Source organism: Lissotriton helveticus, chromosome 4_1, assembly GCF_964261635.1.
Source record: "Lissotriton helveticus chromosome 4_1, aLisHel1.1, whole genome shotgun sequence".
In the NCBI taxonomy this organism is placed as follows: domain Eukaryota; kingdom Metazoa; phylum Chordata; class Amphibia; order Caudata; family Salamandridae; genus Lissotriton; species Lissotriton helveticus.
Genome location: NC_136063.1, coordinates 1,524,741,387 through 1,524,765,434, shown reverse-complemented (window position 1 = coordinate 1,524,765,434; position 24,048 = coordinate 1,524,741,387).

Sequence of the window (24,048 nt, the reverse complement as noted above, 5' to 3'; positions counted from 1 at the left end):
CTCTTGCATCGTGATGGGAGTTCCTGTAAATGCAATGAATGTCTGATGGGCGGCTTCATCATCATGACAGAGCCTACGTCAAGCTTTCAATATTTTTTTATTTTGTAAAAGGAAATCCCAAAGCGGGATTTTTCTATTGAAATAAAACAAAAATGGCTTCCTCGCCATGGGACATTTCTCCCATGGTGCTGTGGTCATTTTGCAATTTTCACTGCCCTTTACTGCCAGGTTTTACCTGGCAGTGATGGATAGTAAAAGCAGGCTATGTGTTTGTCCACTCTATATAGGGCAGGCAAACACATGGCCAAACCTCTGACGGCCCTTACTCCAGCGAACATTGGAAGTGTATACATACTGAAGTTCCTCCCAACTCTAAATGAGGAGGGCAGAACTTCACTTTCACGGAGAGGGTGCTTTTTAGGTTTCGCCTAGGCAGCGCTTGCTCTGTCTGTTCAAGATATGCTGTAGTCACATAATGGGCAATAAGCTCCACCCATGTTCCACCCATCTTTACAATTGGCTCCTTTTCCTGTCCTTTGTAAAGGATAGCTTTTGATTCGTCAATAGGCTGAGTAGTCCCTCCTTAGTACCCAGTAGCGGTCGGCAGTAGGAGTTACTGCAGGGCGGTGACGTGGGCAGGGGGAGGGGCAGAGTGGGGGGTAGGAATGTATGGATTACGGAGTTTTACAGGTAAGTAAACATTTAAATAAATGAAATGAATTTCGTTGTGCGCACTGCATCACATTTGGGGAGGGGCAGGGTGGGGGGTAGTAATGTATGGATTACGGAGTTTTACAGGTAAGTAAACATTTAAATAAATAAAACGAATTTCGTTAAATGTTTACTTACCTGTAAAACTCCGTAATCCATACATTACTACCCCCCACCCTGCCCATGTCACCGCCCTGCAGTAACTCCTATTGCCGACCGCTACTGTTAGTACCTCCCACTCTCCTGTTGTTACCTCCCATAAGGACAGCCCCTCTTACATGTATACACCCCTCTTACATGTGTTCTTACATTCTACCCTCTATTAGCAGCTCAGGAGTGCTATTTACTCATCAAATCCAAAGAACCTGCTTCAGCAATGTCGGCTGCTTTTTTTTTTTTATCGGTGATCTGCCAAAGTGAGCCTTCGTCTTCACTCACGATTCGATCCCCGGCATTGGCGGCAGCTCAGCCCAGCACCATGTGACTCTGTGCAATAGCTTGCTGAATCTCCCCGACGGCTCCCAGCGCTTTGCAACCCTTAGGGGTGATTAGTTTGCACTTTACAAATTCCGGGTTATTTATCCAAGGGCCTGGCTGCAATGCTGCACCGCTTCCCCGTCCCTTACTGGATGGGGTGGAGGAACCTTGTATCCTCGGGTCCAGTAGCATTGAAGGTGGAAATTCAGCAGAGGATGTGAATACAGCTTCTGCATCAGGGGGTTGCAGGTTGCAAATGCTAATTTCTTTTGTCGTTTAAAATTATGCCAGAAGTAGCACAATAAACAAAGAAATTCCATTAATGAAAATTATTTTACATAGAGGTTATAAAACAGACAATGTACCTATTCGCTTGCTACATATATACTGAAGGTCTTGATGGAAGACAGAGTTGATGCATTTTGTAACCATGAAAGGCCATCGCTTTTCATTTTGATTTCTAATTTGTCGAAATCATAATTGTTGCCACTGTCAACTCTCTTAAAATTAATACATTTCCTAATTTACATTGCCGTGCATTTAATTAAACCAAAGGGCTATCTTCATTTGTGTCAAGTTATTCCTTATGACCATATTGATCCTACGAAAGTCCTCTTTGACAAACCTGCCATACCGTAGGGCGAAGCTCATAGAATGTGAGATGTTGCAGCATAGAGGGGGTTTGATGCTCTCGGTAATATGTATATAAAAACCTTCTCTTATGATGCTAATCCGAAGCCTTTCTGCTGGGAGTTTGCTTTTTCTTCTCCTGAAATCAAAAAGGAAATGCATAGCTTGTTTATCTCTTGAAATCTCAATAGAACAAAGGTGCTGTTGGTATTTTGGGATGCTTGGTCTAGTGCAGCCAGATAAGTACATCTGCCCTATTTTTCACAGGTTCACTTTCTTCAGTTTGTATATCCCTCGTCCTCTTCCAGCTTTAGACGCGCTGCACGCTCCTTCCAATTCCAAGTCCGTATTTATAAAGCGCAAACATATCACCCCTTAAGGTTTCAAGGCGCTGGGGGCCGTCGGGGAGATTAGTGAGCTATTGCCCAGAATCACATGGTGCTTAGCTGAGCTGCCGCCGGCGCCGGGGATCAAACCGTGAGTCCTGGGCTCCGGAATCAGCCGCGATGCCACACCTCTCTCTACTGAATCCTTAGGGTGTGCCCTGGTGGTCTGAAAGTTCCCTCAGGGTCCTAGGGAAATTCCAGGTTACTGCAGGTGCTCAGCGTTGTTGACTCTGTTGAAAGAACTGGCAGTAACATGACAAATTAAACAGACATTATGTATGGTCTTTTTAAGAATTCATGAAGTTAATTGTGCTATACAACTCATTACAGCAATGAACATTCCAGACTCAGAGGTTAATCAATTAGGTTCCTTTGATATTCAAGCGTGAAAAAGCTCTCCTCTTGTGGGAAAGAAGCAAGAGTGTTTTACTTAATCTACTACCACATACCCCTTCTTCCCTACACAGAATTTTCTCTCTCTTAGAATTGTTCAATATAACTCGAACTCTGGAGAAGTTAATCCTTGGAGATTGCGTGAGTAACTTCTGAATCCACTCCACCTAGTTCCCTTGTTAGATGGGGTGATCCCGACAAAGCTGTTGGGTAAACCTTCAGGTCTTGGTGGCTTTTCAAGACTAGCATGCCTTTGTAAGTGATTATCTCTTGAGTTTATATTCTACTGATCATCAAACTTCCATTCAACTCCTCTGCCTTTGCCTGGTCAGATAATACACAACTTTACATGGATTCATTGAATTTAGCAAAATAATAATTTATGCTTCCAATGTTTTTTTACTTGGGCACTGTCTTTAGTTTTCACATCAGTTTTTAGCCAGCAATTTACAAACTGCTTCAGTTGACAAGCCAGCACTTTACTAGGTTATTCTCCCTCTATTCCAAAATCTCACATTTTAGGGAGCTGACAATAATTTTACTCTCCAAGGTAAATATTTGACATTAATTGATGCAAAGAAAATATAGCACCTTTTGTAAATATGATTGTATCCCCCTACACTTCATTTGGACATCATTACAAGCAGACTAGACCTGCACTTGTTTAATCCACACTATCGAAGATAACATTGCAGAGGGTCCCATTAATTAAGAGACCTTCATCCTCTTATTTTAGAGGAAGAGAATAGTCTATATATGTATTTATTTATTTATGTGATTTTATATAGCATGGACATGGCATGGAGGCATCAGAGAGCTTCACAGTAAGGCAGAACGTGTCAATAACAAATAGCAAATATATATTTACATTAAAGGTGGAGAGATCACTGGGCTAGTCTAACCTTTGAGGTAGAGCGCTTCACACATATTCCTTGTAAGACATAGGCATGAAGAGCAGGTGGTACAGTGCCACCTGACAATCAACAAATGTTTATGACGATTGAGGGAGTTTAATCGGGACAACCATGAGGAAGTAGGTGCAGTCTAGGTCAGGTGTCATTCAAAGACAAGAGCTTTGAGGACTTTTTTGAGGGTGATATGACATGGTCAGTCGAAGGCTCAGTGGGAGGGAGTTCCAGATTCTTTTAATGCTTCTGGAGAAGGATTGGTTCATGTATCACTCATGCTTGAAGGTGGGAGGTTCAAGGAGGAGCAGTTCGGCCTTTCTTAAATCTCAGCAGGCGCCTTAGAGTTTCAGTTCTTCAGAGAGGTAGCAGGGTAAAGAGGAATGCTGAGCTTGATGAGTGGTGCCGGCAGCTTAAAATTGAGCTCTCATCTCTTTGGGAAGCCACTGAAGCAACCAAAGAATGGGGGGGATGCGATTGAATGTCTTGAGTCGTGTCCCTAAGCAAGCTGCTGCAGGCAGGACCCGCTCTAGGAGGACCTAGGTGGAATTTGGGAATGAAAGAAAGGATTGAGATTCCTTATGTGACTCTGGAGAGCACAAGTGCCTGGACAACAGAGTTAAGGGTTGTGTGCTGGGATGAGGTTCCTGATTCCCCAAAAAAGCCTTGGCTAGAAACTGGTACTTTTAGCAATGGAAGAGATATGGTCTGGAGGTGCAGACATCAGCCATTTGTCAAGCCCAAAGATTTGGGATTTTGAATGATGGAAAGATGAACGTCATGTTGGGAAAGAGATCGATTCAGTCTTTGATTGACATGTTAGCTTTCTTTGGAGAGATGAGAAGAAATTATGTTTTTGCTGGGTTTAGTTTGATGTGGTTGTTAGCCATCCAAGCTTGAATTCTATTTAGGGAGTTGGATAAGCGGGTTAAGTCTTACGGGCATGAGACCAACAAGTAAATTTGGATGTCATCAGCATATACATTGCAGAGGACTCTTGAGTTTCTGAGGATAGTGCAAAAGGGTTCAATGTAGGAATTGAAAAGGGTTGGGGAGAGAATCAAACCTTGTTGCAGACTGACTGGATATGAGAAGGCTTTCACAATTTTCACAAGTTGGGAGCAGTGTGTTAGGTATGAGGTGAACCACTTAAGAAGGACAACATCAATACCCATTCAATGCTACAGGGTCTCTAACAAAGCCTGGTGTTGACTGGGTCAAACGCTGCAGGAGGATCGAGGAGCACAAGTAGACAGGAATTGCCAGTCTTTAGGATGAGGAAGGTGTCATCCACAATCTGCTGAATTATAGTCCCAGAGCTGTGGCCCTGACAGAATCTGGGTTGAAGGGAGTCAAAGTGGTTGTCGTCCTGGATGTAGGATGGCAGTTGGTAGGCAACATAGCTTTCAATTACCTTGTCTAGACGAGAGTGGATACTGGTCGGAAGTTGTTGAAGCTGGTAGGGTTCATATATTGCTTTTTTTAGGAGAGGAGAAAATTGGCCCCTTTATAGACGGTCTGGGTATTATGCCTGATCCAGTGATTAGTTAACCAGGGTTGACCACATGAGTAGAAGCAGTTTATCTAGGGATTTATTGATGGAACCCAGAATGGCATCACAAAGATGGTTAGAGGGTTTCACCTTTGAAAAAGTTCATAGCAGATCTGCCCCTGAGATTGAGGCGAATGAGGACCATACCCTCAGTGCCTTACATGGTAGTATATCCTCAATTAAGTTTTTGAGTTTAACCAGATGGGAGATGTTAATTTCTGACTTTTCTGTCAAAGAACTTTCCAAAGTTTGTTATTTTTTTATTTTATTGAACGTTTTCAGTATAGCATATCAGAACTTTTCAAAGTTAATGCAAAGGATCTCCGATGCCTTAAATGATGGGTTAGAGGAAGGGCCATTGGCTTGATTAATTATCTCAATAGTTGTTTCAGTCTGTTCTTGTTATGTTATGTTATGTTAATAGAATTTATATACCACATGGCTACGCAGAAAGGGTTTCCCAGTGCTTTGCCAATGAAACAGATTTGGAATCACTCTAAAAGAAATAATTCCTACTCCAAACAGTTAGAATAGTCAGGTTTTTAACTTCTTCTGGAACGTCAGAAGGGAACGACAAAACCTTAGATCAGGAGGGACGGAGTTCCAAAGCTTTGGTCACAGGAAAAAAAAGGCTTGACCCCCTTGCAGAGACCTCTCGATTCTGGGAACCAGAGCCAGGTCAAGATTGGTTGACCACAAAGCTTGCCTGGGTGTATACCATCATAATAGAGATCTAAGATAAATCATACATGAATTAGATAGACATTGTAGGAAAGTTGGATCTGCTTTTATGGTTACCCCCACTTTTTGCCTGGTGCTATGCTGTTTCTGACTAGTCTGACTGGGATCCTGCTAACCAGGATCCCAGTCTCTGTGCTTTCTCCCCTAAATTGGTTATGGTAAGTACTTAGGTACATCCCAGATTGGTTACTGGTGTACTCTTATGAGTCCCTAGTGTATGGTAGTGAGGTGCTGAGGGCATAGGTACACCAGGGGCACCCCATGGGCTGAAGCATGGGCATAGTTACCCAGGGGGGCACCCATGGGAGACCACTCAAACTGTAACTGCAGGTTTGCCATTGCTGCTTGTGTAAGCTGGTGCTAGTACCACTTACAACAAATATAGGTTTCACTATATCTAAGGTCACTGCACTTAAAACCTACAAGTCACCCCTAAAGTAGGACTTTCCAATCCTGAAGGCAGGGTGCTTGGTTCTAAGTATGAGTGTGCCCCTTCATGAGGAGGATACCCCTACAACCATTGGAGTCCATTTTGCTGGGTTGTAAGTGCATCAGCCAATAGGATACATAGAGCGACCATGATTCATTACGCGATGAACATCCCTAAACGGTAAACAGCGCTTACAACAAATTCTTTTCTGCACATGTAATTACAACGCGATCGTTAGCATTGTAACAACGCATACAATTACCCTGCACATCATAACAACGCTTTGCGGGGGGAGCAGGTGGTGTTGGATTTGAATTCCACACCTTCCCTACTGTTGCACAGACTGGAGTTGGAATAGTAAATAATACTATTCCAACATCCATCACCCCCCTCCCCCCCCAGAGCAAGTCATTGTTAGGACTTGCGGGGTAATGGTATGCGTTGTCACAATGCGGTTGTTGTAACATCCGCATTGTAATTTCATGCAGAGAAAAGGATTGCGTTCTAATGAGGCATATTCTCTCTAAACTGGCTCTAACAAACCCTGTTATGTTTGGTATCAAACATGTTGGAATCATACCCCCCAAAACGTAAACAGTATGGGAGGTATGGTTCTATGCATTGTAAAGCTCCTCCAGGAGGCCCTCAGTGCTCCCGGTACCAGTCTTTTAAACCCAGACAGCACAATATGACTGCTGCCAACCAGAGACACGATTCACCCCTCCTGCTTCTGAGCCAAGCTCGAGCAGGGGAAGGCAGAACAATAGGTGACCACCTCCCAGACAGGGTTTAGTGTATTGGGGCTGGGTGGGGGCGTTTGCCAGAACCACTAAGTCTGCTTGATAGTCCAGTTCAAACCTGATCAGGGAGCCATTGGCTCCCTGCCCTGGCACGAAACTGGACAAAGGACATGGGAGTATTCTCTCCACTGCCCAACCCCTCCCCTGGGAGGGAACCCTGAATCGTCCCAACCCTTTCCTTAGGGTACTTAAGGGCTTACCTGTAGGTGAGTCCCTGGATTTGTTGTGGAATTCGATTTAACTTTAACTCCACTTCAACTTTGCCCTTCTGGACGTACTGGGTAGTGCTGACCGTGCCAGACTGATTGCATCGTCCTTTGCTTTTGGACCGAGACTGCAACTGGGAAAACTCTGTCTGATCCTGACCTCGATGTCCTGCAACCCGCTGCACCATCAGTGTCAACGCTCCATATAGTTTCTGTCCTGGGCCTGTGGACATCTAAAGACATCCAAAGGAATCTCCCTTGGAGTGAAGGAGTCAGTCCCCTGCAACCCAAGGCACCGCAACATGATTGACTGGTCTGCTGAACCTGGGCTTCTCTGGATTCCAAAAGGCTCAGCAACACAGGTGGTGGTTCTGCATTCCCTCAAGGCCTGATTTGTTCTCTCTTCAAGTTGAGGCCAGCATCCCTCGTAGAACGCCCTGAAACTGAATCCCTGTGCACTGTGTTACTGCATTGCTTTATCACATGGTAACCAAGACTGACTTGTATCAACAGAGTCGGATGCATTATAAGGTTCTGTTGACGAGTCTGTCCCCACTATAACTGACCTGTGCCGACGCAGTCGGTTGGACGGACGGACTCTATCGTCATCAGCATTACTGTAGCTCAGGCTGAGCTACAGAGTTGGTGTACCTATACTTGAAGCCTCTTCATCAACTGGCCTGCTTCACTGAACTTGAGTAGCCTTCATCTCCCGAACCTCCTGGATGTCCCAGTTTGGCATAGACTCTATTCCGTCTACTTTCAGGTTCTGTTCGATACGAACCCGCGTCTGGGTTCCAACAGAAACTTTCATCCTTTTTCAACAGCGGTCTCCTCCTGAAGTCCTCGATTGTGCTCGACGGTGGTTGTAGGTATCCTGATTCTAAGGGTATCGACAGGTGGGGTAGCTCTCCAGCTTTCTGTCTTCCACAGGGTGTCCTCAGGGTCCAATGGGAAGGGTCCTACTTCTTTAACATTGCAACCGTGACTTATCCATTGACTTGTATTGTGCCTGCGGTCGTGTTCCCACCTTGCACACAGCCTCCGTGGGGTTCCTTACCTTGGGTGGTTCCTTGGGTCCCTGGCACTTCTACATCTTCTGGGTATAGTCTTGACTTGAGTTGTGGTTTGCATATCACTATTTTGATACATGGTTTGGTCTCTCCCGGGCGACCACTGTGTAATTGTGCTTCTTACCTGTTTTATTCCAAAGTATTGTTTGTATTGTTTATATCTCTGGGGAGGATATGTTATTGTCTAACAATAAATACATACTTTTATAAATGCACGGTGTGGTTCTTTTTCACTTAATCTATATCAATAAGATTATGTTTTGGTATAAAAAGCTGCTCTACACTCCTTCTGGGCTAAGCTTGAAGACTTCTCTCCACAGCTACCACTTAGAGAGCTTTATAAGGTTGTTTAAGACCACTCACTAAAATCAACATAAGGGTTGTCTGTAATTGTGCAAGGTGCCCACTTACATAAGTCTGCACCATATACTAAGCCAGCTTCTGACATTGGTGTGAAGAGGTTGGAATTCAAGCCTGCATTGTTGTACCTGATAATCTTGGTGTGGATTAATTGAAATACGATCACTAATATTTGGCACATATAATACAGCTTAGAATAAGAAAATTCTACCGAATTTAGGGTTAGGTAGTTAAGGGTCTAGCACAACCCTTTCTCCAACCTCTGTAAGTGTTAGTTCCCACTAGGTTAGGTAGGTGCAACCCCACATGACACATAGTATGTCTTCAGTAGGAGAAGCCAGTGGCTCTCTGCTTTCTAGATTCAGTGGCCTCACGTTCCAGGAACTGAGAGCCCTGTGATCCTCTAGGAAACTTAAGACAGGGAGCACTCAATGCCTCTTAGAGGTGTTAAGGCAAGATGACCTCCATAAAGCTAGTGGGTCAGAGGTGTTGAATTGAGTGGGTGGGCAAGGGACAGAAGATGAGTCAGGGGTATTTGACCTAGATTCTGACCCTAACCAAGAGGAGTCTAATGACTCCCACCGGAGAACTCAGATGCCCTAGAGGATAGTACAGATGGCATCGAGGGTATCCACGGGTGGAGTAACCCTCCAAACTTCTGTCTTCCACAGGGTGCAATCGGGGTCCACTGGGAAGGGTCCTTCTTCTTTAACATTGCAATCGTGACTTCCCTATTGAATTGTATTGAGCCTGTGGTCGTGTTTCCACTCTGCACATGGCCTCCGTGGGGTTCCTGGTTAATGACCTTGGGTCCCCAGCACTTCTATATCTTCTGGGTATAATAGTCTTGACTTGAGTCGTGGTTCGCATACCACTATTTTGATATATGGTTTGGTCTCCCCCTGGCGACCACTGTGTGCTTCTTACCAGTTTTATTACAAAATATTTTGTGTATTGTGTATATCTCCGGGGAGGAGATCTCTGTATGTGTTAGTGAGTGTCTTATAATAAATACACACTTTTATAAATACACTGTGAGATACTTTTTCACTTAATCTAAATGTTCTGGTAAAACAAGCGGCTTTACACTCCTTCTGGACTAAGCCTGAAGGCTGCTCTCCACAGCTACCACTTAGAGAGCTTTCTAAGGTTGTCTAAGATCACAAAAATCACCATAAGAGTTTTCTTTGATTAGTACAGGGTGCCCACTTACATAAGTGTGCACTATATAATAAGTGAGCTTCTCACAGACATTTATGCACATAATGTAGTGCTTTGAATTGAACACGGTGCTCAATAGGATGCCAATGCAGTTCTTGAAGTAGATTGGCAGTTGAAGAGAACTTCGGAGCATGGAGTAAAAGTCTAGCTGTTGTGTTTTGCACCATCTGCAACAGTCTGAGTAGGCTCTTCTTGAACCCTAGAGAGAGAATATTCCAATAGTCCAATCTGGACATAACTGTGGCCTGAATGACTGTTTTTTGGGCAGAGCTGGGAAGATAGCCCACACTTTATTTAAGTCATTTTAGGATTAATTTCGTAATTTGGTGACTTTGGATAGCTCATTATCCAAACAAACTCCAAGTTCTTATCCAAGGGGCAGGGATGGGAATTTTACCCATCACCTTTGACCACAGATGAGAGCCCCAAAGATGGGGAAGGTTACCCACTAACAGCACCTCAGTTTTGTCCCAGTTTAACTTAAGGGAGTTGGCATTCACCCATTAAAAGACTTGAATAAGACAACTGTTCAAGTGCTTTGCGCTGTTGTTTATTTGGGAGGACAAGGACACCGCAATCTGAGTATTATCAGCATATGACAGAATTGTAAGACCACACTTTTCCACAATGTCCGCTAATGGTCTTACATAAAGATTAAACAAGGTGGGGCTAAAATGGAGCCTTGAGGGGCACCAGATGTAAGAGAGTGCAGCTTTGAGCAATGCTGATGAGGGAAGACTTGAAAAACCTGGTCCTGTAGATAAGATGTGAAACAGGCCAAAGCAGTATCCTGCACGCCCATGGCTTTTAGTCTTTGAAGCAGTGTGGTATGGTTCACCGTATCGAAGGCTGCATTGTGGTCCAAAAGGTTCAGTGCAGCAGTGCCACCATCATCCAGTTGGTACCCAAGAAAGTATGTCACTGTTAGGAGAGCTAACTCTGTACAGTCCTGCTCTGAAACCAGATTGAGAATAGTGGAGTAGGTCATTAGCCTCTGTGAACAACAAGAGCTGTTTGTTCACATGCTTTTCCAACACCTTGGATGGAATACAAAATTAAGAGATCAGCCTATAATTTGACTAGGAGTGAATGTCCAGGTTAGCTTTCTTTCATATGGGCTTAATCATTGCATGTTTCCATGGCTCTGGAACCACCCCATGAGAAACAAAGATGTTTATGAACTTAAGGAGTAGGTCCAATGGTTGAGAGAGCAAGGATCAAGGGATGAACCTGAATTTATAGTGGACAGAAGAGATAAAGGTGTTTGCTGATCCATAGGCTGGAAGGTAGTAAGTACACATGGTCAGATGGCCAGTCTTGACGAACACATTTTGACGTTGGGGCAAAAGATACCTGAAGAGCTGTAACTTTTTTTAAGAAGAAAGAAGCTAATTCCTCACACTGGAATTGAGAGAGAGGAACAGCCGGGGTTCTATTTGTATGGTCCGTAAGTGTTTTTACCACTGGGGAATGTTTTGGGCTACACTAAATTTGTCCCAAAATAAGAAGCTCTAGCTGCTCTGTAATCTTTATGGCATGGTTTTAAAGCCATTTTATAATTGGTTTCAGCTTGTTCTCGGCGTAACAAGTGGGGATCTGATATGTGATGCCTTACCCTTAGAGATGCAGCCTTTGTACTTTTGTATCACAAAACAAAGCTTTGTTAGGCTTGTGATGTATTCCTATAGGTTCTGTATCGATCCCCCTATTCCTGACCCTGGTTTGGTTAATAACTAACTAGCAGCCAGCCCACGATGCAAAAACCGTTATCTGATTAAGCCACACCACGGCACAGAAACGTGTTATCTGATTAGGTCATAACGCATGCCATCTAATTAGGCAAGCAATATTCCTCCAGCCCCTGATAAGGCATACGGAGTTCTCAAAACAAATCAAACCTATGACAACCTGGGAAAATCCCGACAGCCATTGTTTTGATTTCACCGAGAACTTCAGTAAAGAATGTGCTAACGACCAGTTCGTATGACATCCTTATTGACGTATATATGTCCATCCTTACGTCAATCTCGGCACCTTACAGGTATAAATATTACCGACATTGCCTTAAGCAAACACACGCGGTGGTGACGAGATCGGAGCAGCGAGACTTGCCGAGAGGCCAGCAGAGAGCGAAGCCCACTGGGGCTGCCCCGCCTTCCTGACGCGCTGAGAGAGAGAGACGCTGCCTTTCTCCTGCCGAGAAATCCAGCTCCGGCGCTTCCAAGCAGCCCTTGCAGGCAGCTGGAATATCAAGACCAAAGACGAGAGATACCAGCCCTCAACCATTCTAGATCTCAGGTACAGAACTGAATAACCCTCGCAGAGAATTCCTGAGTCAGTCACTTGGCAAAACAAACTTAACTTAAACTGCTACTTATCTACTCCCGCCCACGTATTAGGCTTAGGTCAGGTACACCGGGGTAGGCGTGGTTAGAAGCACCAGTTGAGTACGATTAGTCAAATGTATATATGTATGTATCTATTTTATCCATTTTAAATATCATATGGCTTAGAAGCCATATCAATGCTTTTACAGTATTATTTCATAATTCTGCTTTTATTGTATGCACTCTACTTAACCATAAGTATTGCAATAATATCGATTCATTTCTCTTGTACGAGAAAAGAGACTGATCAATAAAGAACATCTTTTATTGAACACGCCCGTCTCTTCCTTTTCTCTACAATCTGGTGAAACTAAGAATGCACTGAACTGACTGAGTAAAATAAGTTGTCTTTTGTTTTCACACAACTCTGGAGATACACTCTTGATTAGGGGAGAGCAAAGTTGTCATGTTCTATGGTTGTCAGAAACTAAATCCCTTCTTGTCTATCCAGGGAGGTTAAACTCCTCCTTGCCTATTCGAGGAAGTTTCTAGTGAACTCTGAGCTAGCTGGCAAACCCAAAACTTTAAGTCTAATATCGTCAGTAGAAGACCCAGTTAACCTCCGTCCTGGGTCTATACTATTGAAGGTATTATTCCAATGCGCAGAGCCTATTGGGATAATAGGAACTACACTACATGGCGCCCAAACGTTTGGATAGGCGATAAAACTAACGCAAGACATTAGAGTAACTCAGTCGTGCTTTTTCACACAGAACCCCTTTCTTCCCATAATACTCCAAAGACGTCTGGAGTGGGTGAAAGGTCATATCCGCCAAACCTCGCAGGAGGAGACTCCTATGTATGGTTTTTGGTTAATTCAACGTTGAAGGATACACTGTTCCAAAATATTGTGCATCTAATCTTTGTTTCCATAAGAAACCTGATCTGCAAACAAACGGAATAACCTTCCTGTCGGAAAAATGGTAGACAGTGATGAACAAAGAGAGACAGCTAGGATAGCAGCTGAACTAGTAGCAGCTGATAATACTATGCAAGAAGCAGACCCGGATATAATACTCATCCCGGTCAACAAAAGGAAATCTGTAACTTTAAAACTTATAGAAAATGGACTGACACCGAGAGGTGGTACAGTCATATTCGTAATTGAGGCACACGAATATCGGCAGACAGAGGTATTCTATTCATGGATAAACTTTCCAGCAGCAAATGCTGCAACAAAGGTCTTCCACTATTACAAAACAGAGGAACCTCCTGATGAGTACATTCCTTTCGAGGAGGTGGAAGTACCACTCAAATTCCAAGAGCACCTGCTCTTGTTTAATGGCGCCCTAAAACATAATAATCACATCACCAGGCTCGGTCCACTAGGTAGACCAGGAGCAACGTGGCCGGTCCTAGCTGGATACACACCACATCCAGACATCGAAGGAATGTCTGCAGCAGCTCTTTTAGCACAACTAAAACAATTAATAAAAGTACATAGACAATTAGTCCAATATGTAATGCGGACTTCAACAATCCAACCAGCAATCAAAATTCCACAGCTGACCCCTCATCAGGGGAATACAAATAAAATTACACCACAGAACATACAGTCCTGTCTGGGTAAAGTACCAGCTAAACGGGAACAAATACCATTCTGGTTAGCACAAAAAATCACCCAAATAGAGGCGGTGTTTCCAGACACCACCCCGGTAGAAAAACACAGGATTCTGACTATCTGTCTTCCAATGGGAATCGCACCACACGTGGAGGACTGTGACACTTGGGGTACAGTCTTTGCTTCCATCTACACAAAAACACATGGTGTACCATCCATGTCAGTAATACCAGATGTGCTAAAACAAATTCAAGATGAATATGGTCCAGAACCCGCATTAACTCTTGGTATGAAATTACTGAAAGATTTCAAGCAGGTCTCGGCCATATTATTAGCCAACATAAAAGGAGAAGCAGCAAATGTGGCGATCCGCCAAAAGGTTAAAAGAAACAGATATAGCAGACCAACCAGCTGAAATTGCCAGAATCATAGAAAAGTCCTATGAAGAACTAGGAAGAGATAGTCTGGGTGGAATACCGGTGAAACCACAACTGATTGAAAGTCCTGAAAAGGTATTTATTAAAAATAATTTAACAACACAAAAAAAGAGCTGGGATGGAAATAAACAATCCAATCCTAAAGAAAAAAGATTCCAATCCAGAGGAAGGTCTCCTCGGCGGAGAGAAAGATCTCCGAACCAAGGACGCAGGTCTCCCCAAAGTGAGCCCTCTGGGAAAAAATACAACCTTAGAAATAGGGATAATATAAAAAAACCTGATAGATATCAAGAAATTGATACACGTCCCTCTCAATCTTTTCAGACTCCCTCGCAGAAATCGGAGAGAAGAGGACGATCAGAACACAGGGAAGAGCACGTCAAGTCAAAAGACAAGGAACCTGCTCATCTGAATAAAAAATTACAATTTCCAAAAAAGAAGGTAGCCAGTATTAAAGTAATCAACAATGCCGAGAATACTGAGGACACAACTGAAAAACGGAGAATGGGCTCAGACAATGCTAGACAGCGCAGCAGAAGTGAGCATAGCTCGCAAAGTCCTTATGAATCATCTGGAGACAGTGGAAACGAATGAATATATTCAAGTGGAAACTGCAGACACCAGAGTTAGCAAACCTCACAAAATATATGAAATAACATTACGTATAGAGGGGGATAAGACTAGAAAAATAAGGGGCCTATTTTGGGATAATCTCTCCAAGGGCTATGACATCCTTCTAGCTGAAAAAGACTGGCCACCCGAGTTTGTCAGGGAGTGCCCACATGGCGAAGAAATAATTATGCCTGCCTTCTCGAATCATATTCCAATTCATAAAAAATATACACTTGCTAGAAAGTGGGCGGTAGCTCAAGCTCCTGCTTTATATAAAAATCATGTAGGATGGGATGAGGACTCTCCTCCTCACAAAATCCAGTTAAAATCACAACCTACTGCTCAGAGGCAGTATCCAATTAAGCAAGAAGCTAAAAAACAGGTAAAAGAGATCCTAGATCAACTAGAATACCAGGGGGTGATTGAAACTTGCACCTCACAAATGAACAACCCTTTGTTTCCTGTCTCCAAACCAGACAATTCATATCGTCTAGTTTTGGACTACAGACACCTTAACTCATGTTGCAAAACTTTTGCAGTGCAAAACTCGCATAGTGCTGCACTAATGAATAACATAGTGCGCAAAAAATACAAAACAACATTAGACATCTCTAATGGATTCTTTTGTCAGAATATAGCACCAGAGAGCAGATATTTGTCTGCGTTCTCAATAAATGGCGCTCAAAAACACTTCTGTCGGTTACCCCAGGGGTTCAAGAACAGCCCAGGATTATTCTCAGCGAGAGTAACAGAGTTACTACAAACCTATGATGACGAGGCATTATCTTATGTCGACGACATTTACCTAACAGATGATGACTTGGATACTCACTTGAAGAGAGTGAACACCATAATACTTGGGTTCGCAGCAGAGGGTTACAAATTCAACTTTAAAAAGTCAAGAATTGCCCATCTAACAGTCCTGTTCTTAGGATATGAATTATCAAGAGAAGGCAAAAGCCTGGCTGACAATTTCCTAGAGAAATGTGCTGTACTCCAACCACCTAGAACACTAAAAAACCTACAATCAATTCTAGGCTTCCTAAATTTTGGAAGAACATACATTGCAAATTACGCAGAAAGGGTCAAACCCCTTTATGATCTAATAAAACCAGATTTTAAAAGAATCAATTGGACTCAAATACACACAGAAATTCTGAGATCCTTACAAACAGACATGTTAATTAAAACAAAATTACAAACACGTGATAACACACGCAACCTTGTGATTCGAGTCATCCCAGGAAGATGCGGATTCACATACCTAACCTCTAATGAGGGAGAAAAGGTACCAATTGCATACAAATCACACTTGTACACAGAAGCTGAAAAGAAGTTCAGTATTAGAGAAAATATTGTTCATGCAGTTCAAACGGCAATAGCTAGAGAAAAAGACAAAGCTGACGGTAGACGTATCACAGTCAGAACAGCAGAATCAGCCTTTGAGGCATTAACAACCCCATGTAATTTACCAACAACAGCATTGAATCCAGAATGGATACAATGGGTGAATTCTATTTCAACGGACAAAGTAAAATACTACTTTGATCCAGAATTAAAGGAATTAAAATATCTAGAATATGAAATGACATACCCCCTGCCAATCGACATTCTGCCCTTACGACAGTACGCCTGTGTAATCTATACACACGGCCATGCTCAACCACCAGGGTGGGGAGAACAAGCGTACAACCCCACATGTGAAATTACAAAGGAAGTATGGCGCGGAGGGAAACTGAGACCCCTGCTAATAAAAACACACTCAGTAGAGACTAATTCAGAACAGCAGACTGAAATAATAGCATTAAAAATGGCGTTAGATAATGCGGATCGCGAATTCCCGACACTTATAGTGTCCGATTCGTATTACTGCGTCAAATCATACAACAACGATTTGCAGAAATGGATTCAAAACGGTTACAAAGATGACACAGGTGCAACAATAAAGCAAAAAGTGCTTTGGGAACAAATAGTTCTTTTGCAGAAAGAACTACCAAAAACTCACGTGATACACTCACTGAGTCATCAGCGTGATGGCGTTCACGTTGCAGGGAATTCATTGGCTGAGACAGCCACAGCGGTAGCAACTGAATCGGCTTCCGTAGCTAGAAAAAAGCGTACAGTAAAATACATTGACGGGGAAACAGTGCTGGCGGTGAAAACGTCATCAAAAGGCGACTGCTCAGCGTTACCGATCAATTACCCACTCAACTATACATACATAATCGATGCAAACTCCGTTCCTTTTGCTCGAATCCCTGGAGTGGGGGATAGAGTAATTCTAAACATGGACAGGAGAACCTTGTTAATTGTAGACGCACATATAGGTGAGGGTCTTAGTCACCTCAAACTAAAAGATTCTCTGGAAGAATTACAATCAACGTACTGGTGGCCAGGCATGAGCCTGCAGCATCACATTTTTGTAAAAAAATGCCCTGACTGCAACAGAGATCGCAGTGGCGAGAGAAACGGTGTGTTACCATGTCGTTTCGCTCCAGAAGGGCTTGACAATAGTCAATAAAACCAGCATGAAAAAAGTGTCATATTAACATGAAAAGACTAGTTTCCACTTGTAATGTAGACCCCAGCGATCGGCTGACGCCAGAACTGTTATAAAAGATTTGCGAGTCTTTATCGGCACATACGCAATTGGCATGCTGCATTCTGACCAGGGTCCTGCTTTTAGCTCTCGAGCTTATAAGGAGGCCATGACCAGCATGGGCATTTCATTGCGGTATTCTTGTCCATTTCATCCCGAGGGAAACGGAATCGTAGAAAGAAAAAAACGTGACATAAAGCAATCTATAATAGCGAAGGTATTAGGTTCGGGAGCTGGGTGGGTCAAACATCTAATAAGTGTCCAATGTAGTCTAAACAACCTGCCAAGAAATTATCTGAAAGGATTCAGTCCGTACGAACTATTGTTTGGGACTAGGATGATGATCTTAGACCTTGATAGTCAGACTTCAGTGGTAAAAGAAAAAAGCTTTGATATCAAAGATCGTTTGGCTATTTTGCAGGACTTAAACGAAACAAGAAAAGACCTGAGCAACATAAAGTTGAAACAACAGCCAACAACCACTGAAGAAAAACCACCTGTCCCAGCAAGACCTGTCTGGATTCCAAAAGTCGGGGATCTGGTCAGAGAAAAGATCGCGGTAAAGAAGGAATTTGGGCCTTCTTACAGAAAAGCAGTTCCTGTCTTGTCTATCAACGGGACAAGATCAGTAGTACTACCGCCCCTTGCTGGTAAAAAGGAGAACAGAGTTGTATCAATCGACCTGGTAAAACCACAATCATGTGGCCGATAACTAACAGTAGGCCAAGTGGACTCCCAATAAGTAGTAGAACACCAAGGTTTGCTACAAATACAGAGGTTCAAACTAAGAGGCTAATCACATTTGATATGCCTATAGAACAACAACAAGGACTATGCAACAAAGCAATGGAACTTAAACCTCTAAAAACCCAAATAAAAACATTTAGTAGAGACACACCAACCTACAATGAAGTAACAAATGACTATGCTGAAGCAACAAGAAACAGTAATCCTGAAGCAATTGGAACAATTGACAGAACAGCATCCGGCTACTTCATAAACTTCAATGATTCCTCTGAAGAACTCAATGAATCAAAGACACAGCCATCAACAAAAACTTTTAAAGATAAAGCTAAGGAACTTTTGAAACAACTGAAAGAAACCTATCTGATTTCTCCATGGATTGAATTCTGGGTGGCCTTGGGTGCATTTATCCTCATACTTTGGCTCATCATGGTACTATGTTTGGGACATTTCATTGAGGGAAAATATGCTAAAATGGACACAGCATGCCAGAAAATCAACTTGGTCCTCAAACCACGCACGTCTTCACACGTCGAGAAAAGAGAACTTTCTTCAGTCAACTTCACGGCCAATCCAATACCCGGCGGGGTAGCATGGGACAATACTGATTATGAAATCTATGGTCCGGTTGAAATCCTGAAGTATCCACATCAAATTAAGATCTCGTTGAGTGACTTTGTAAAACCAAGCTCATTTGCCGATGATTGGGACTTTGAAAGTATTAATGATATGATGTCTGACCTAGTGATGTTGATAGAGCGCGCGAGGCCACCCGACCAATAGTTTTCGCCGTTTCCGGCTTCAGGGCCCATATACTTTCAAATCACCATATACATTAATCAGGTGACTTCACGAGCTCTACCAAGTTGATGTGTGTGTGTTCCCTGCTAATAATTTTCAATGCACCCGACTTACCATCCACCGATGCGGGTACCTAATGACCACAATGAATCAGGGAGCTAGCTGTAAAAGAAAGGCAGCAAAATACAAACCCAAACAATAACATTCAAATACTGTTTAAATGACCACGGACAACTGGAAGTTTTAAAATGTTTATCTAAAATTCATTATTTTCTTGCATGAGGTACAGTAAAATAAGGCAATCAATAACCAAGATAACGTAAATTATATAGGCATAAAGAAATAATGACAGGGTAATCATTCAAATGTAATATGAAATGCAGATGGAAAATACTATAAAATCTCAGAAATGTTTAAGCATGGACAGTTTATGCATGAATAACTATGGGAGGGCCTATAAAGAGTAACACGCTTCACTTAAGGTGAATGGGCCTTTGAACAATCTAGGCAATGAAGTTCTAGACCATATCAGAAAATTACAAACTGCAATGCAAAATATAATTTTTAACCAGTGAGAAGACATAGGAACAAACCTTTGAAAAATATGTAATTGATTTTCAATAGTTGCGGAAAGGCATGGAAAATATAACATATGCAATGATGAACTTTATTAAAGCAAAAGTTAGAAATTCAGAAGGTGCAAGATTTAAGAGTTTCAGAGCAATATTTACCTAGAAAGGTGTGGAAACCAAACCCTGGCCACGGGTCAGTTAAGGACAGGAAACCCTCAAGGAAGGATACCCCTCAAAGGACAGCAGGTGCAGAATGGACACCCAGGACAAAACAGGATACCCTCGGAATAGGAGTCAGGACAGGACCCTCAAGACAGGACAGCAAACCCTCAGGACAGGACCCTCTTCAGGACAGGACCGGAACCCACAGTTCGGAAGCAACGCCTGCGCTCCACCCGCTCTGCAGCTATCGATCAAGACCCCGATTGGGTCAGCGAACTCCCAGCTAAGTGCTTTGCCAGCACTTTTAAGGTTCAGTAGAACCTCAGTCTATGGTCAAATTCGGACAGAGTGCTTCGCAGCGCTCTGTATCTTCAGTCACCTATTGAGTGCGTTGGGTCAGTGACAGGTCAGCTAAACCAGACAAGTCGGACGGTTCACTAGGTGAACCCAGGGTAGATATACAGTTTGGGGACAGTGTACCACCCCCCAATGTTGCAAAGTGTCAGAATCCCTTAATTTCGATTGGTCCTAAGGTAGGATTTGGGTAACACACCAATCACGACATAGTGTTTCAAGCCTACATTTGCATAATAGGGTACCGCCTAACTAGATTGGGGTTCTCATGAGAACTGGTGCAGAAATACAATGGTAACTTTAACATTGTTGCTCTGTGAGCACATATGATTGGTTCAGCCGAGTTTTCGGGTTGTTTCTCAGGAGCATCTTGCTCATCACTGCCAACTGGCTGTGTTCCATCAGTCAAGGTCTGTCATGCCTCGGCAAGTCGCGCAGGCGCAGAGGGACCTCCAAGATGGTTCTCGGCACAGACAAAACCCCATTCCCCGCGGTACATGAAAAGTAAGCGAAAACAAATTAATACATAGTAATGTCATTATGAAAACACATCACAGGATTTATACTTTTAACTCATCATCAAGAAATAAAACTATTGCGTTTAAATGTTAGCCACATTGATACAGTCACAAGAGCAGTGGCACGAGCAGTACCACATGATAAGCACAGCTATGAATTACGCATGCGCATAACTTTCCCTCCACTTCTGCAGACGCGTCAGGACACGTGAGTGTGGCTGACGCATGCGCAGTAACTAAATACAAGCGGCGGCCATTTTAGATGACTCGAGTAAATTATTTTAGTAAAACACATGTGCAAGCTTCACGATCCTTATCCAAACTAAACATAAATGTTAGTAGAACATACACTTGTTACCGTATTACACATAAACGAGGTTCTTGACTTCGGCAAGCCGCAAAATATGCGAAGCTTTGCTTCATCAATCCCCTCTTTGATGATATTTACTATCATCACAAATTATAATGGAACCAGATGCCAACTTTCTTTCACACTTTATAAAGTTCTATCTCTTCCAGCAACCGTTCTAACTTTTCTCTCTCAGTTTTAGTAGGGTGAGAAGTCTTCACCTTTTTGTATATCTGATCATTCACTTCCTCTAATTCAATCTCATCCACACTTCGTTTCACTCCTCTTGCATTTACCTCGTGCTTTTTGGTGCGCTTGCGGTATTTACAGCACAAGAAAATGGAAAGTATAATAAGACCTATAATACCAATTGGCATCAGAATTTTGAACAATAAGCTTTTACCTATGCTAGCAAGCCAATGACCTACATTTGAGAGACCATCTACCAGTCTCTTCCAGGCACTATCAACCTCGAGTGGTTTGAGTTCTTTTGCCAAATTAGTAATGTTTTTCACATATCTTTTGATCTGTACACTTTTATCCGGAATATAAGTGCAACAATGTTGCGCCTTCAACATCCGGCTGACTCCGCCCTCTTTCGCTAATAAGGTGTCAAGAGCAAGTCGATTCTGCAAAACCATTGATCTGATCGCAACCATTTCAGTATTGACCAGCAGAAATCCATGAGCTGTTTCAGTAGACAGCACATCTATTATAGTAGACAATTTGCAAATTCTGTGAGTGTTCAGAACCACTCCCACTCCAGGTATCAGTGCACTGAAAATACTACCCATAATTTCACCTATACTTTCTCTTTTACTACGCACTAAGCCATTAGTATCTTCATTGCTTCCAGCTTTCCCATTCACATGGTATATTTTCGGGAAGACAATACCAAAGTAGCAGCTTCCATACCAGTGATCCGGCAATTTGAAATAAGCCTTGTCCCCACAAATATAATAAATTCCAGGAAACACAGGCTCTGACCCATTTTTGAAACCCCAACCTCCAATTACCTTGTAATTATGTTCGCATTCACTGGAACCAATGAAAACATTATTATAATAGCTAGTCTTCTCGCGGTGAAGACATAGCTTGCCTTTCTTTTCAAAATCCAGCAACAGAGCAGGACCCGCTCCACCAGATGAGGTGCCTTCCATGTTCTCTGCCCACTTTGGCTTTTTCTGACTTTCGTCATTAGCCTTCTTTTGAATTTTAATTCTTCTTTTCTCTGCCATGTTCAGGAACATCTTTTCCTGCTCACGCAAAGAACAAGTCAAGTTATCTCTGTGTGCGTCTGCTATGTCAATGTTACCTATAGTCAGAAAGTAGTCTCCCATATATCTTATGGTGTCACTTTTGGTATGTACAGGATTCAAGTTCCCACGTATAGGAAGTTCAGAAAAGATCACGTCATTGTTAGAGTAATAGTACTGTAACGGTCCTCTTTTGTAAAATAAACTAGCTAAAATGCTACAGGAGATTCCATATGTCAATGGCAGGTGATGGTATGTCACGCCTTCAGCCACAGAAGTAGGTAGCTTCATGCAGACATAGCAATCTTCAATTTCCATAGTCTCTACATAGTGTATTAACAAGTTTGCGAAAACATTTAAGTGTGTCTTGTTCTTAACTCCATGATAATGTAGTCCTCCCTCATCTGATGCTTCTAAGTTCTGTTTTGTTTGTCTCAGGGCTCTTTCATGTCTTGCTACACTCTGTGTTGTTAGCTCCTCACTGTCAGTATTTACAACTTCAGTAGGGACAATGTTAGTATCTTTACTTACAGCAAAGGGAATGAAAATTGTTAGTCCTATCCAGATAACTATCAGTACTACTACACTACATATACACACCTTGCAACACGTCTTAAAACGGCTGCAACTAGGTCTACCATTCACTGTTGAATCAGACATTTTGGCTCAGAAGGAGTTTCTCGACCCCTCTTTTTGGCTTTACACAACTAGTTTACTTTGTGCAAATTCACGGTGGTTCGTCTTCTTCTTCAGCTGAGTACTCAGGGACGGGCTCTCCGTCGCTCACGTCAGTTATATCAAGATCTTCAAGTTCTTCCAAAACCAGTGTCCATTCAGGAGACTTGTACTTTTTGTTTTGTCTTTTTATTCGTTCACTCCTTCTTTTGGAAGAGTCTTCTTCTTGCTCTGCTATCCGAGCACTTCTTCTTGCTTCTGCACGTTTTTCTTCCACTGTCTTTATCCTTAGTCTCAATCTTTTTACAAACCTAGGCTCAAGGTTGTTTCTTTTCTTTAGTCTCTTAGTCGGTACTTGGACTTCACTTTCTTCTCTTATTCTCTTGTTCTCTTTATCTTGTGGTAATTCTTCTCCACTTTCTTCTTCTACTTCCCCTATCTGGCTAGTTCCAGGGCTAGCATCAAATTCTTCTGCCTGGTTGCTAATCTGGCCTTGTTCAGGAATATTTTGTTTTTGGCTTTCGATTGTCTTTGTTTCTGTTTCTGTTTCCTGAACCCGTTCTTCTAACCCTCTCTGATCCTGTTCAAGCACTTCGATCTCTTGATTTTCTTCTGCTCGAACTATCACGCTATTTCTAGTCTCTCCTTTATCTGCATCAGGTGTTAGCGGTGGTGTATCGAACACCTGCTCTGTCCCTGTCTGACCTTCTCCTTCCTCAGTTTTGATGTGAATCTCAAGCGGCTGAGGTTCTTCGCCTGTGCCTTGCTTTTCCTGACTAGTCCACTCTCTACCTTCACTAAGTCGCTCTCTTGTTCTGATAGGATCTTCGGTCAGATCAATCATCGGTATCCATTCTTCTGGCCATATGCTTGGCAGCTCGTCTTCAGCTACTCCTGGCTCAGTTTCCTGGACCTCTTCAGCAGGCTGGATTCTTGGCAGTTCGTAGTCAACTACTCCTGGGCCAACGTCTGCTGTTCCTGCAACCTGACTGGTGCTGGGCTGCTCGTTGTCAGCTGCTTCTGGACTGGCTCCTGCAGGGTCCTCTGCTGGTTGCCCTTCTTCTGCAAATTCTTTGTCTGGTAATACCTTCTGGGTGTGTCCAGCGTGGATCCACTGGGGAACACCTGCGACCTTC